Genomic DNA, 12,044 nt, shown 5'->3' with positions numbered 1-12,044 from the left:
CAGTGATCCATTTTGCTGTGTATATTATGTGTTTTAATTTTCTATAATGTCATGGGAATCTCTTGTGCTGTGTGAAGGTGCTTTAATTTTTCATATCTTTATAACATTCTCTTGTTGAGTTGTGTAAATAATTGTATTTAAATTCTTCATTTTTTTATAATGATTGGCCTTCAGTGGAGAAGTAAATCCTGCTCACTCTCGAGAGAAGTAAATCTCTCTCACTCCATGTTTCACACGATTGGCTGTTCACTGCAAACATCATTCATTCACGTGAACGTGCACATCAACTATTCTTAAACTCAGGATCAAAGCCTGATTTGACAGAGAAGGCTAATGAGCAGCATCATGGTAGGCTAGCAATTAAGCCTGATTGGATTGGTTTGGTTCTGTCAATTCGAAACCAATCCAGTAACCCTGAGTTGTTTAACTAGTTTAATGGTATAGGCCTTTAGTGTTATCAAATAGAATTGCTAATATAATCATATCAGAAGTAAAACTCCTGGTCTTCCATTGGCTGTAAAACAAAAATCCCTGCCCCAAACTCACGGCATTGTTCGAGCCAATTTTGCTATGTTCGGCTGCACGGGCCTTTCAAATAAACAGAGGAATGTTTTGAATGCTCCACAGTGTTGTACCTTAAGATGAAATCAACCAATGACTTGTAGTTGACTCTGCATATTAATCTGGGATATGAGTCAAACGTTAGCAATGACAGGCAGACGAAGACGATGATGATGTGAAGAACCCAAGTGCAGTTTATTTACATAAGTGATAACCAAAAACATGAATCCAAAACATAACAAACATAAACAACTTGACTTGACTTGACTTGGTTACACAAAACAATGTTACATTAACAATACCTGAAAAGAGACAATGGCAAACATGAGGGCTTAAATACACAGACATGTGTAACAAGACAACCAATGAACAGACAGGAATATAAACAAGATAAAAAGATTATTAAACTAAACCAATGACAAACTAGAACTGATAACGAGTTAACAAGACAATAAACCAATGAAAACAAGACACATGAACATGGAGGGAAACAGGATGATCACATGACTTGACAAGGAAACAGGGGATCACATGACAAGATCACATGACAGGAACAAACATGGCATGGAACAAAACACATACAACCCTGACAATGAGAAAGAATTTTAACATAGAAACAATTACACACATCAGCTTTGAATGCAGTTATTGTAGATATTAATAGGATACTTCAAGATCAATACAGAATTGTTTCTCAACTTTAGGAGAGTTTGGCTTCCCATAACCAATGCTATTCCAAAAAAAGGGGGGCATTGAAGGGGCCAGTCAGATTTTATCTGGGGGCAATGCCCATGTGGTCCCATTCTTAGTTTGCCTATAGGGCTTGTTATAAAACTGTAACCAAATATTACAAATTGAGGGAACCGTATGTATCATATTGGTCAGTCTATTCTGAATATATGGGGGATAGTCTGCCTTGATATCTAAGGTGGTTAGGGGCCTAGATAAGACTCAGGGCTATCTATATGGATATTCAAACTCCTCAGAGAAGCTATTTGTTAAGCAAATTAAACATGCTGGCTATCCACTGGAATAGACCGTAATCTTTAGCAAACATCTTTATGTAATTTGTCACGAGAGCCTGAAACCTTCGAACCTCCTGTGTATGCAACTTGGTGCTTAACAACACTGAGAACAAAGTCAGCAACTGGAAACTTACTGTTGTTCCATTTCAGCAGCGCTAGAGTAGAGAAAATCCAGCTTTTATTCTACCCCTAAGAAATGGCAGATGCATTTGTGGAGACCCAAGCTCTTCTAGGGACTGCGACGGTTCTGGCACTGTTTGTGATTGCAGTTTAGCTCACAGACCACAGATGCTCAAATTAAGTCATTTATGAATTATTGAATGCATTTACATTCAACAACATGCTGATAACTAACAAAACAGATCATTATAAAACTAGAAAACTCAATAATTATTGGGCTTTTTTTCTGGTCTTCACATTAAAATGCAAACAGACATTCACACAAGACACATATACTTTAAATAAGCTGGCAGAACACTGCTAATTGTTGAACTGTGAACACCTAGATGTGAAGGTGTGTTTTCTTAAACCATTTAGGATCTTTCCCAGGTAAAAGAACACTTTAAGGGGTCATTCACACAGGACGTGTTTGTCGCTGTGTTTAGGTTATTTTAATGCAAGAATGCATGACCAAAGGGCCTGGGTAGCTCAGCGAGTAAAGATGCTGACTACCACCCCTGGGGTTCATGAGTTTGAATCCAGCCAGGTCTCCTAAGCAACCAAATTGGCTCAGTTGCTAGGGAGGTTAGAGTCACATTGGTTAACCTCCTCATGGTTGCTATAATGTGGTTCGCTATAAAGGGATTTACATGAACTTAAATGTTGCTGGCTTATTAAGCATAACAGCTCAATTACAAACAGCTCTTTAATTGTGCTCTGCTTAAAAAGTCTTATTTTCCACTAAAACTATGTTAACATTCTTAAAACAAGATGCATACCTGAAAAGCAAAATTAGATCAAATATTTAGCCTTGTTTTCAGAGAAATTAAACAAAATGTAGTAACGTTTATGCTGATAATAATAATAAAAAAATACCAGTGTGGTAAGAAAAAAAAAAAGAGAGAGAGAGAGAGAGAGAGAGAGAGAGAGAGAGAGAGAGAGAGAGAGAGAACAAGTTTACTTTTCTTACCCCACTGATCACCCAAAAATGACAATTCTCTCATCATTTACTCACCCTCATGCCATCCCAGATGTGTCGACTTTCTTTCTTCTGCTGAACACAAATGAAGATTACTGAAGAAAATCTCAGCTCTGTAGGTCCACATAATGCAAGTGAATTGTGGCCAGAACTTTGAAGGTCCAAAAAGCTCATAAATGCAGCATAAAAGTAATACACACAACTCCAGTGGTTAAATTAATTTCTTCAGGAGTGATATGATCAATATTTAAGTCCTTTTTTTTTTTACTATAAATTCTCCTCCCTGCCCAGTAGGTGGCGATATACACAAAGAATGCGAATTGCCAAAAACAAAAGAAGAAAAATGTGAAAGTGGAGATTTATTGTAAAAAAAAAAAAAGGACTTTTATTTTTTAGAAAGTATTTATTTTCCAGCTCATTTATTGATAGTGTACTGTGTATTTGCACACAAGATGCTAACATCAGAGCCTGGAGTTTATTTAAATTATTCTCTATGTAGACTATAGAATCAAGGATAGATTTTTTTTTGTAATATCTGTGTCACTAGCATCACCAAACGCAATGGCAAAAATAAAGATTTACCTTTAAAACCGTGACATTTGTCTCATACATACACAGACTTTCATTTTCTGAGAGGTGATTTTAAGAGTCATGGTGTTTTATTCTAAGGAAAACCCCAACCTGAAAACTTCCTTTGCACTTAAAGTAATAGGCCATTGATGTCATTAACGTCCATTTTACGGGGGCCCGGTGAGCACCCATGCTATAACTTGTAATCTAAACCCATCAGTGGTGTTAAAACAACACTTGGCTTTCAGAGGTGTGCATTCGCAGGGGGCTCTTAAAAGCACTGACATTAAGAATATGCTGTTGTTAATAGAGATGACCTTTTAAATTTCATCTGGTTCAGATGCATGTGAGAAAATTTGATGCACAGTGATGATACACCGTTCAGACGTTTGCAGCGATGCACGTGGGGTTTTTGGGTTATTTGTGAAAATGCATATTTCTCATATATCACTTGTTACTTTGTCTGTCATATATTGTCTTTTGTTCAGTGTATTGGTTGAAAGTTCCCCACTGTGTTTCATAACAATAGCGTCTCATTCATATTAAAAGGTATTATTCATACGTAAAAGTACATTTTTGTGCATTTGGATAGACACTGAAATGTAACATATTAATTTATTGACAGCATCTAAAACGTAAACCCTTTTACGTACTGTATAAGCAACTTTTAATATAAATACACTAAAACAAATCTATGAATTACATTAATGAATATTTGCATATAGCCTCCTGAATCCCGAGCGCGACTGCTGTGTGCATTTTCCATTTCCCTTTTTGATTTGTAACTAGTAGCACCTAATAAACAAACCAAATAATTATTATAATAATGATTTTTATAGAGCACACAGTTTTTCTAAAAAATTGAAGGCAACATGTGTGGACAGCGGGACTAAGTTGTGAAATTTTAAATAATATCAATCTATAAAAAGTCATCAAATTGTTTATTATGTTTCCAGGAGTGTTTGTTAGTCATGTTTTTTGAGACGTTACAGACATTACATCAGAAATTAGCATAATTATCTTATACAAAGTAATAGCCAGCATCATCCAATCACTGCCAACCATGTTAAAATAAAATTATACATTATAAATTCTAAATCTATGTACTGATTACCATCGTCCCATGTATGCCAAACATGTTGAGTGGTCCAAACATTATCTGCAGCTTGAAACTGAACTATAAATAGGATGTTTGGATTGAACGCAATTAGCTGCATAGAGAGCTATAGAATGCTTCCTTGCTCCCTATTTAGTGAATGACTTAACCTCCAGTGTGCTGTCTGTCTGCACTGGTCTCAGAACAGTTTGTTATTTTCATCCTAAGTCCATAAAAAGCCTCTGAAAGCAACATTTTACAGCTTTTGAATGAACCCATTGATTCTCAATGTGAAAATGCATGGTAAATATAGGATTCCAAAGGAAAAAATGTGCTAAAGTACACAATAGTGTACATTGTGTTTATCAGCATGGCGTTTCGTAATAAATTTCTCACATTTTAAAAATGGCATATCGGATTAAACTAGAGACTCTAATCTTTTGACTCAAGCAGGTTTCAATGTAAAAACTTAATTAGGTTTCTTACCAGATGTAGTTTTGTTGGCGTTTCACCCAAGACCAAACTCCTCTGTGATCGACACCATATTGTTTGATCACATGGCTCTGTGGGTCGAAAGTTTATCCCTTTACTGACAGTACAGAGCACTGTAAAAAGTAATCACTAAATCTACTTAAGAAAAGCTAGGGAACAAAACTGATTTTGGCAAATGTGTTGATTTTAATTGACTAGATTGAGTTATGTCAACATTCAGGTGGATACAATAGTTAAACTAAACAACTTTAGTAAAGTTAACTGAAGAGCATCAGGTGAGTTGGACTAAAGGCCTGTTCACACTGTTCAAATATCTGATGCAAAAAATTTATACAAAGAGCATATTGAATACAACCAATGGGTGGTAATGATTCTATTCAGACTGAAAATTGCAACATGTTTTATTTTCATAGAGCTTCATATTCATATATTTATTGAGCTTCGGTAATTAAATTCCAGCACATGATGAAAATATAAATGTGATCTGTCAAGTAGTATTCTCCATCATTTACTAAGCGTGGCTAGCAGTGCCGGTTTCTCAGGGCCTGCAAAGCCTTCTCTGCTGGCGTAACATGCCTAGTAAATAAATATTTTTTCATCCTTTCATTCTCATTCACCTTTTTGCCTATGTATTTTCACTCCTAATTCATCTACAAATGAATAGCCAATCAGAATTAATCCCTCGATGCTTATAAGCAAAGTGTGTGGGCTGTTTCACAAATCGCATGCCCGAAGCCAAACTCCTTAGCCGAAGCAGCGTGTGAGTCTTCAGAATTTCTGCAGAATTCCTCAACAGTGCAAATGAATGGGCATCTAAAGTCAGATTGGCAGATTCATCAGCCAATCAGATTGATTTATTTGTTCTTGGTGGGTGTGGTCTTTAAGATACAGTATGTCCAGGCCTTCTAGCTTGCCTTGAGTGATGCAATCACGCTTTAAGTGATGTACATAATTTGAAAGCGAAGAGCACGAGATCTTGCTGAAGAGTCGGCTGTCATCTCTGCTGTTATTGCCGTTGAGAAAGAGATCCTTATGGATTTAAAAAACCTGAGACGTTCTGCATGATTGTACGATTGATTAATTAAACAGGAAAGGAGGACTGATTTTCACTTCAAGCAAATTGGTAAGTGATTTTTGCATTGTTATAGCAACATCAGGAGTTTTCTAAGTGTAAATTAGGCTGCTGGAGCATTCAGTGTCGGATCAAGTTTTGAAAAGTAACCGTGTAACCTTACAAAACAAAATTTATTGCAAGCAAAATCGTAACTATTATTAGAGAGCTTTTTCTTGGTATTAGACCGCCTTGGTTCTGGCTTTTGTGCTTGGATGTGTTTTTAAAATGTCAATTAGTATTATTAGTTGACTGCCACGTAATGTATGATAGGCATACGGTGTCTTACTCATTGTGAAACTGTGTTTTCTTAATGGCATGAATCGCACTGAAGGCCTAGACTTAAAATGCACGGGCCGCCACTGGCGGCTAGGTATGTTTGTAACCTATACATATACTGTAAACTACGTGCTCACAGTGCTACACTCGTTTTATCATGTATAATATCTCAATTAAAAGAGTTTCATTTGCTCATTGTGAGGGAAAGGGAAATGCAAGTTTGATGAGTTTTACTCTGAGTATTAGGTACTGGCTAACTGTCAGTTGAAAGCAGTGGCTTGCTAGCTATGTTACTGACATGTTTTTTTTTTTTTTTTTTGCTGAACATTGGCTTTTATGTACAGTTTGCTAACTATTTTTGGTCAGTTATAGGTCCGTGGTTTATTGTTAATGATATGTAACCGTAAGGCGGGTACTCTGAGAACATTCTATCTAACACATGCGGTGTGCACATGTTGCTCATCATGTCGTTCAAGTTTTAATCTCTTGAAATGTACGTTTGCACTGTGTATAAAGGAATTGATGCATTATGTCTAGATGTAAGGGCCCTTTCAAACAGAACACCATCTGACAGTAGTGGCTGCCAACAGTCAAACTGCAGCATGAAAGAGCAATCAAATCAAATCAAATCACTTTTATTGTCACACAACCATGTACACAAATGTAATAGTGTGTGAAATTCTTGGGTGCAGTTCCGAGCAACATTGTAGTTGTGACAGTGATGAGACAATTTACAATAAACATCAGATTTACAACACAGTTTAAAATCTAATATACACATAATTACACACAACACAATATACAAATAATAACATACAATGTACAGTATACAATACACACAATATAGAACACACATTATACAATAAAAAAGTATATATAGTATATATAGAATGTACAGTAGGTTGTATTGTACTGTATTGACATTCAGGCTGTCGGTTGATAGTAAGTTGTTAAGAGAGAATATAATATAATAATAATATAATTTATGACAGTCCGGTGTGAGATATAAGAGTAATAGAGTGCAGTGCTGATGTATTTGATCATGGGAAATCAAGAATTCAAAAGTCTGATTGCTTGGGGGAAGAAGCTATCATGAAGTCGGCTGGTGCGGGTCCTGATGCTGCGATACCACCTGCCTTATGGTAGCAGTGAGAACAGCCCATGGCTCAGGTGGCTGGAGTCTCTGATGATCCTCTGAGCTTTTTCCACACACCGCCTGGTATATATGTCCTGGAGGGAGGGAAGCTCACCTCCGATGATGTGTCTGGCAGTTCGCACCAACCTTTGCAGTGCTTTGCGGTTGTGGGCGGTGCTATTGCCATACCAGGCGGAGATGCAGCCAGTCAGGATGCTCTCTACAGTGCAGGCGTAGAACCATGTGAGGATGTGGCGGTTCATTCCAAACTTCCTCAGTCGTCTCAGGAAGAAGAGACGCTGATGAGCCTTCTTCACAACGACTTCAGTGTGGATGGACCATGTTAATTCCTCAGTGATGTGGACACCCAGGAACTTGAAGCTGCTGACTTTTTTCCAGGTGGGAGAGAGCAGTGTGTATTGTAGATGCAATGGCATCATCAGTGGAGCGGTTGTTGCGGTAAGCAAACTGCAATGGGTCAAGTGAGGGAGGCAGCACAGAGCAGATGTAATCTCTGATTAGTCTCTCAAAGCATTTGCTGATGATGGGGGTCAGAGCAACAGGACGCCAGTCATTTAAGCAAGTGATTTTGGATTGCTTTGGAACAGGCACAATGGTGGACATTTTAAAGCATGTGGGGACTACAGACAAAGAGAGGGAAAGGTTGAAAATGTCCATAAAAACACCAGCCAGTTGGTTCAAGCACACTCTGATGACATGGCCCAGAATGCCGCCTGGACCCACGGCTTTGCGGATATTCACCCATCGGAAGGATCGGATTACATCCGCTACAGAGACGGAGAGTGAACTAACCTCTGTAGCTTCAGCCGCGAGAGCTCTCTCCGCGAGGGCAGTGTTATTTCCCTCAAAACGAGCATAAAAAGTATTTAGCTCATCCGGGAGAGAGGCAGTGGTGTTCGCGGTGGAGTTTTTATTCCCTTTAAAGTCTGTGATGATGTTAATTCCCTGCCACATGCTTCTAGAGTTGGTGGTGTTAAACTGTCCTTCGATCTTGTTCCTATACTAACATTTTGCATAACTGGCTTGTTTATGCTCCTTCACGTTCCCGGAATTAAAAGCGGTGGTCCGCGCATCAAGTGCCGCACGAACATCGCTATTAATCCAAGGTTTCTGGTTCGGATGGATCCGTATTGATCTGGTCGGAACGACGTCCTCTACGCACTTACAGGTTACGCTATCAGCGTAAAGCTTGATGTCGTCATCAGAGGCGGACCGGAACATCTCCCATTCCGCGTGATCTAAACAGTCTTGTAGCGTAGAGTCTGATTGGTCCGACCAGCACTGGATCGTTCTGAGGGTGGGTGCTTCCTGTTTCAGTTTCTGCCTGTAAGCGGGCAGAAGCAGAATGGAAGAGTGGTCCAATTTGCCAAATGGTGGGCGGGGGAGGGATTTGTAGCCGTCCCGGAAGAGAGATTAGCAATGGTCCAAAACCCGGTCCCCTCGTGTGTTAAAACTAATATGTTGGTGGTATTTAGGTGCGACTAATTTTAAACTGGCTTTATTAAAGTCCCTGGTCACAATGAACGCGGCCTCAGGGTGCGCGGTTTCCTGCTTGCGTATAATCCCATACAGTTCCTTGAGTGCCCGGTCTGTATCAGCTTGTGGCGGGATGTACACAGCAGTGATAATGACCACTGTGAATTCCCTTGGTAGCCAGAATGGTCGACACAGAAGCATGAGAAATTCCAGATCAGGAGAGTAGAAAGACTTGATAGAATGTACGTTCCTTTGATCACACCAGGATTTGTTGATCATAAAACATACACCACCACCTCTGCTTTTACCTGAGAGGTCTTTCGCTCTGTCCGCTCGGTGCACATAGAACCCCGCGGGTTCAATGGTTGAATCTGGAATCTCAGCAGACATCCAAGTTTCTGTTAGGCAGATAATGCAGCAGTCCCTCATCTCTCGTTGGAAAGACATCTGCTCTTTCAGCTCACAGAGCTTGTTATCCAGAGACTGAACATTTGCCAGTAGAATACTGGGTAGCGGGGGTCGATTTGTGTGACGTCTTACTCTGATGAGAACGGCGGCTCTGTTTCCCCTTTTCCTCCTGCGTTTCCGCGGCCGAGCAGTCCAGACAAAGGGCTCCGCTGGCGTGTTTGTAAACAGCAGGTCGGCATTGAGGAATTTGAAGTCCGGTTTGCGATATGTAATTGCTGAACCAATGTCAATATGAAGCATTAAAGCATAAGATTGATTAAATATAGACTTATTGTCTTAAGAGTCAGGTATGTAAAAATTCATGTCTTCTGTGTATTGGGTTCACATGTTATTTCATCAGGACCATTTGCTATGCATTGTTTGTTCACAGTAGTGAAAAGAGTACTAAACTTCACTTCATCACCCACTTTTTAGGATTGATGTTTAATTCATACCTGTACATTTCAGTGCCAAAGTGATAGTTAAACTTTTATTATATTTTTTTAGATTCTGGGAGAGTTAAACTGCAAACCGAATTCTTTCTAGAACTGGACAAAATCACTCAAAGCTTCCTTGATATTTTCGAGACTGAAACAGACGTAAGCTTCTCAGACACACCAATTGATTTTTGCTTTTTTTTTTTTTTTCTGGAAAAGCAACTGTTACATTTGCTGTTGTTTGCTCTGTGTTGTGTTTTTGCTATGAGTGCCATTAATTTTTTTGTTTCATATTTTAATAGAAATCAGACATCAAAAGAAGATGAACAGCAGTTCTCCATGGCCTTCCACTCCTCGGAGAGGACCCCACAGATTTTACAAGACATGTTTTGTATGTAGTTCTGCCTGCTGCTTCAAGAAAAATGACTGGGAAACACGGCTTGTGACACGGCTTGTGTGGGCGCTCTTATGATTGTGGCTTTCTGATCAGTCTTTAGAAATCACAGAACAAAATTAAACTATTATAATTCCAAATTAAGTCAATATTTAATCAATCTCATGCATTAATGATTCATATTGACAGCTGTTCCATGTGGGGTTTCTTCTCAGAAATGCTGTATTTGGATCACCTTTCAAATATCAAATCAGCAGTTTCGGAACAGGTTTTTATTTTTATAGCTGACATGCTCTTCAGCTTGTTTTATTGTCCTTTTGTGCTGCAGTTTGACTGTTGGCAGCCACTGCTGTCAGATGGTGTTCTGCTTGAAAGGGCATTTACATCTAGACATAATGCACATAGTTATGAATTTTTTTCTTTTTTTTTTTACTTGAATATATAACATAGAAAATGGCTCTTAAGATATGTGATGTGACTTTTTTTTACTCTTAATTGTTGTCATATGCCACTCCTGTTTTTAGGAATGTGATGGCGATGAAGAGATGTCCCACATTTCCATTGGCATATAGACAGTGATCCCCGAGGACTCTCGCAACTTTCCTTACTCACTGCACCTTGACTCCACATGTATTGCAATTATTTTACAAACCAAGAATAACTGCATATTTATTTTTACTTTTTTATTTTTATTCATTGTAATAATACTTTTAAATCTGCACTTTTATAATGGGAGTCAATCAGTCGACTTTTCAAAAATGGATCCCTGCATTTCCCCATTGGTCACAATTGTGACCACTTACATGTTTACTTGTCCTGTAAGCATAATTTATAGGAGGCAGAGCAATCTTATTAATAAATCAATAACAGGCCCTTTAAACATCATATGTACAAAATATGGTAATTGTAAGTGTATCATGACAGGTTTTATTTTCTTCCTTTTATGGAGTATTGACACAGACATTATCTCTAGAGGAGATTTAGAGGAGGTCTATGATTGCATTTTTTCTTGAAGTTTTAATTAAGTTGTTGATTTGACAGCATGCCTTAAAAGTAATACCGTTGACTAACATTGTTTTATGGAACAAATAAATGGCCTAGTGTTGTCCCAACAATCTATCGTGTGTCTTTATATTAACACTTGCTTGAGAAATTTGAGGCAATCAGTTTCCACTTATTTGTCTAGTAATGTGAACTAGTAGACCTGTTCAAAGAACTGTTTTGCTTGAGTTCAGTGTACTTGGCTTAACTTAAATCTTTTTAGTTGACAAAACTATGTTCAACTTGTCAGTTTGAGTTACCAATACTCAAGTTTTCTGGTTACTTTTACAAATACACACAAGTTACCTATACAAAGTTGTAATAAGCTTTATCAACTCAAAAATGATTAACTAATATGCTTGCTAATTTTGAGGCAATCAGTTTCCACAGGTTTTCCGAGTAAACTCAAATTATTACAGTTTACAGTGAGTCTCCTGAACTGAGATCAGTCGGTTTAAATGAATTTAAATTATGCATTGCATATAGCAAAGCCAAAATACAATGTCCACGCATGTGTACGCTGGGTCGCATGAGGATACAGTAGATATACTGAATGTAAACATGTGTACATCTCTAAAGTTGTTCCAATGGAAAAGGCTTTACATTTTAGATGCATTGATATTGTATGTTCTGGTGTCTATCCAAATGATAAAATTACACTTTACGTACAAAGACCTACAAATTTTAATAAGATCAGGTTGTTCATAAAGGTGTTTCAATTTAAAATGACATTCATTGTTTATACTCTGTATTTCCTGAGCAAAATAGAACGATTCATTGAAGAATGGGAGGTGGAAATCCTTTCCACAAACTGACAGCTG

General features: G+C 38.1%; 1 long non-coding RNA gene across 1 annotated transcript in view; it reads left to right on the top strand.

Moving 5' to 3' along the window:
- LOC127435443 (uncharacterized) overlaps positions 1 to 11,287 on the top strand; it is a 78,906-nt gene extending 67,619 nt beyond the window's left edge. The window contains exons 3-5 of the long non-coding RNA XR_007896205.1: positions 9,859 to 9,950; positions 10,091 to 10,179; positions 10,707 to 11,287. This is a non-coding gene — a long non-coding RNA (uncharacterized LOC127435443). The remainder of the gene's footprint in view (positions 1 to 9,858; positions 9,951 to 10,090; positions 10,180 to 10,706) is intronic.
- Positions 11,288 to 12,044: the final 757 nt, after the last annotated feature.

This window comes from Myxocyprinus asiaticus, chromosome 45 (genome assembly GCF_019703515.2).
Source record: "Myxocyprinus asiaticus isolate MX2 ecotype Aquarium Trade chromosome 45, UBuf_Myxa_2, whole genome shotgun sequence".
In the NCBI taxonomy this organism is placed as follows: domain Eukaryota; kingdom Metazoa; phylum Chordata; class Actinopteri; order Cypriniformes; family Catostomidae; genus Myxocyprinus; species Myxocyprinus asiaticus.
Note: the sequence above shows the minus strand (reverse complement) of the source record. Positions and strands in the feature narration are given on the sequence as shown.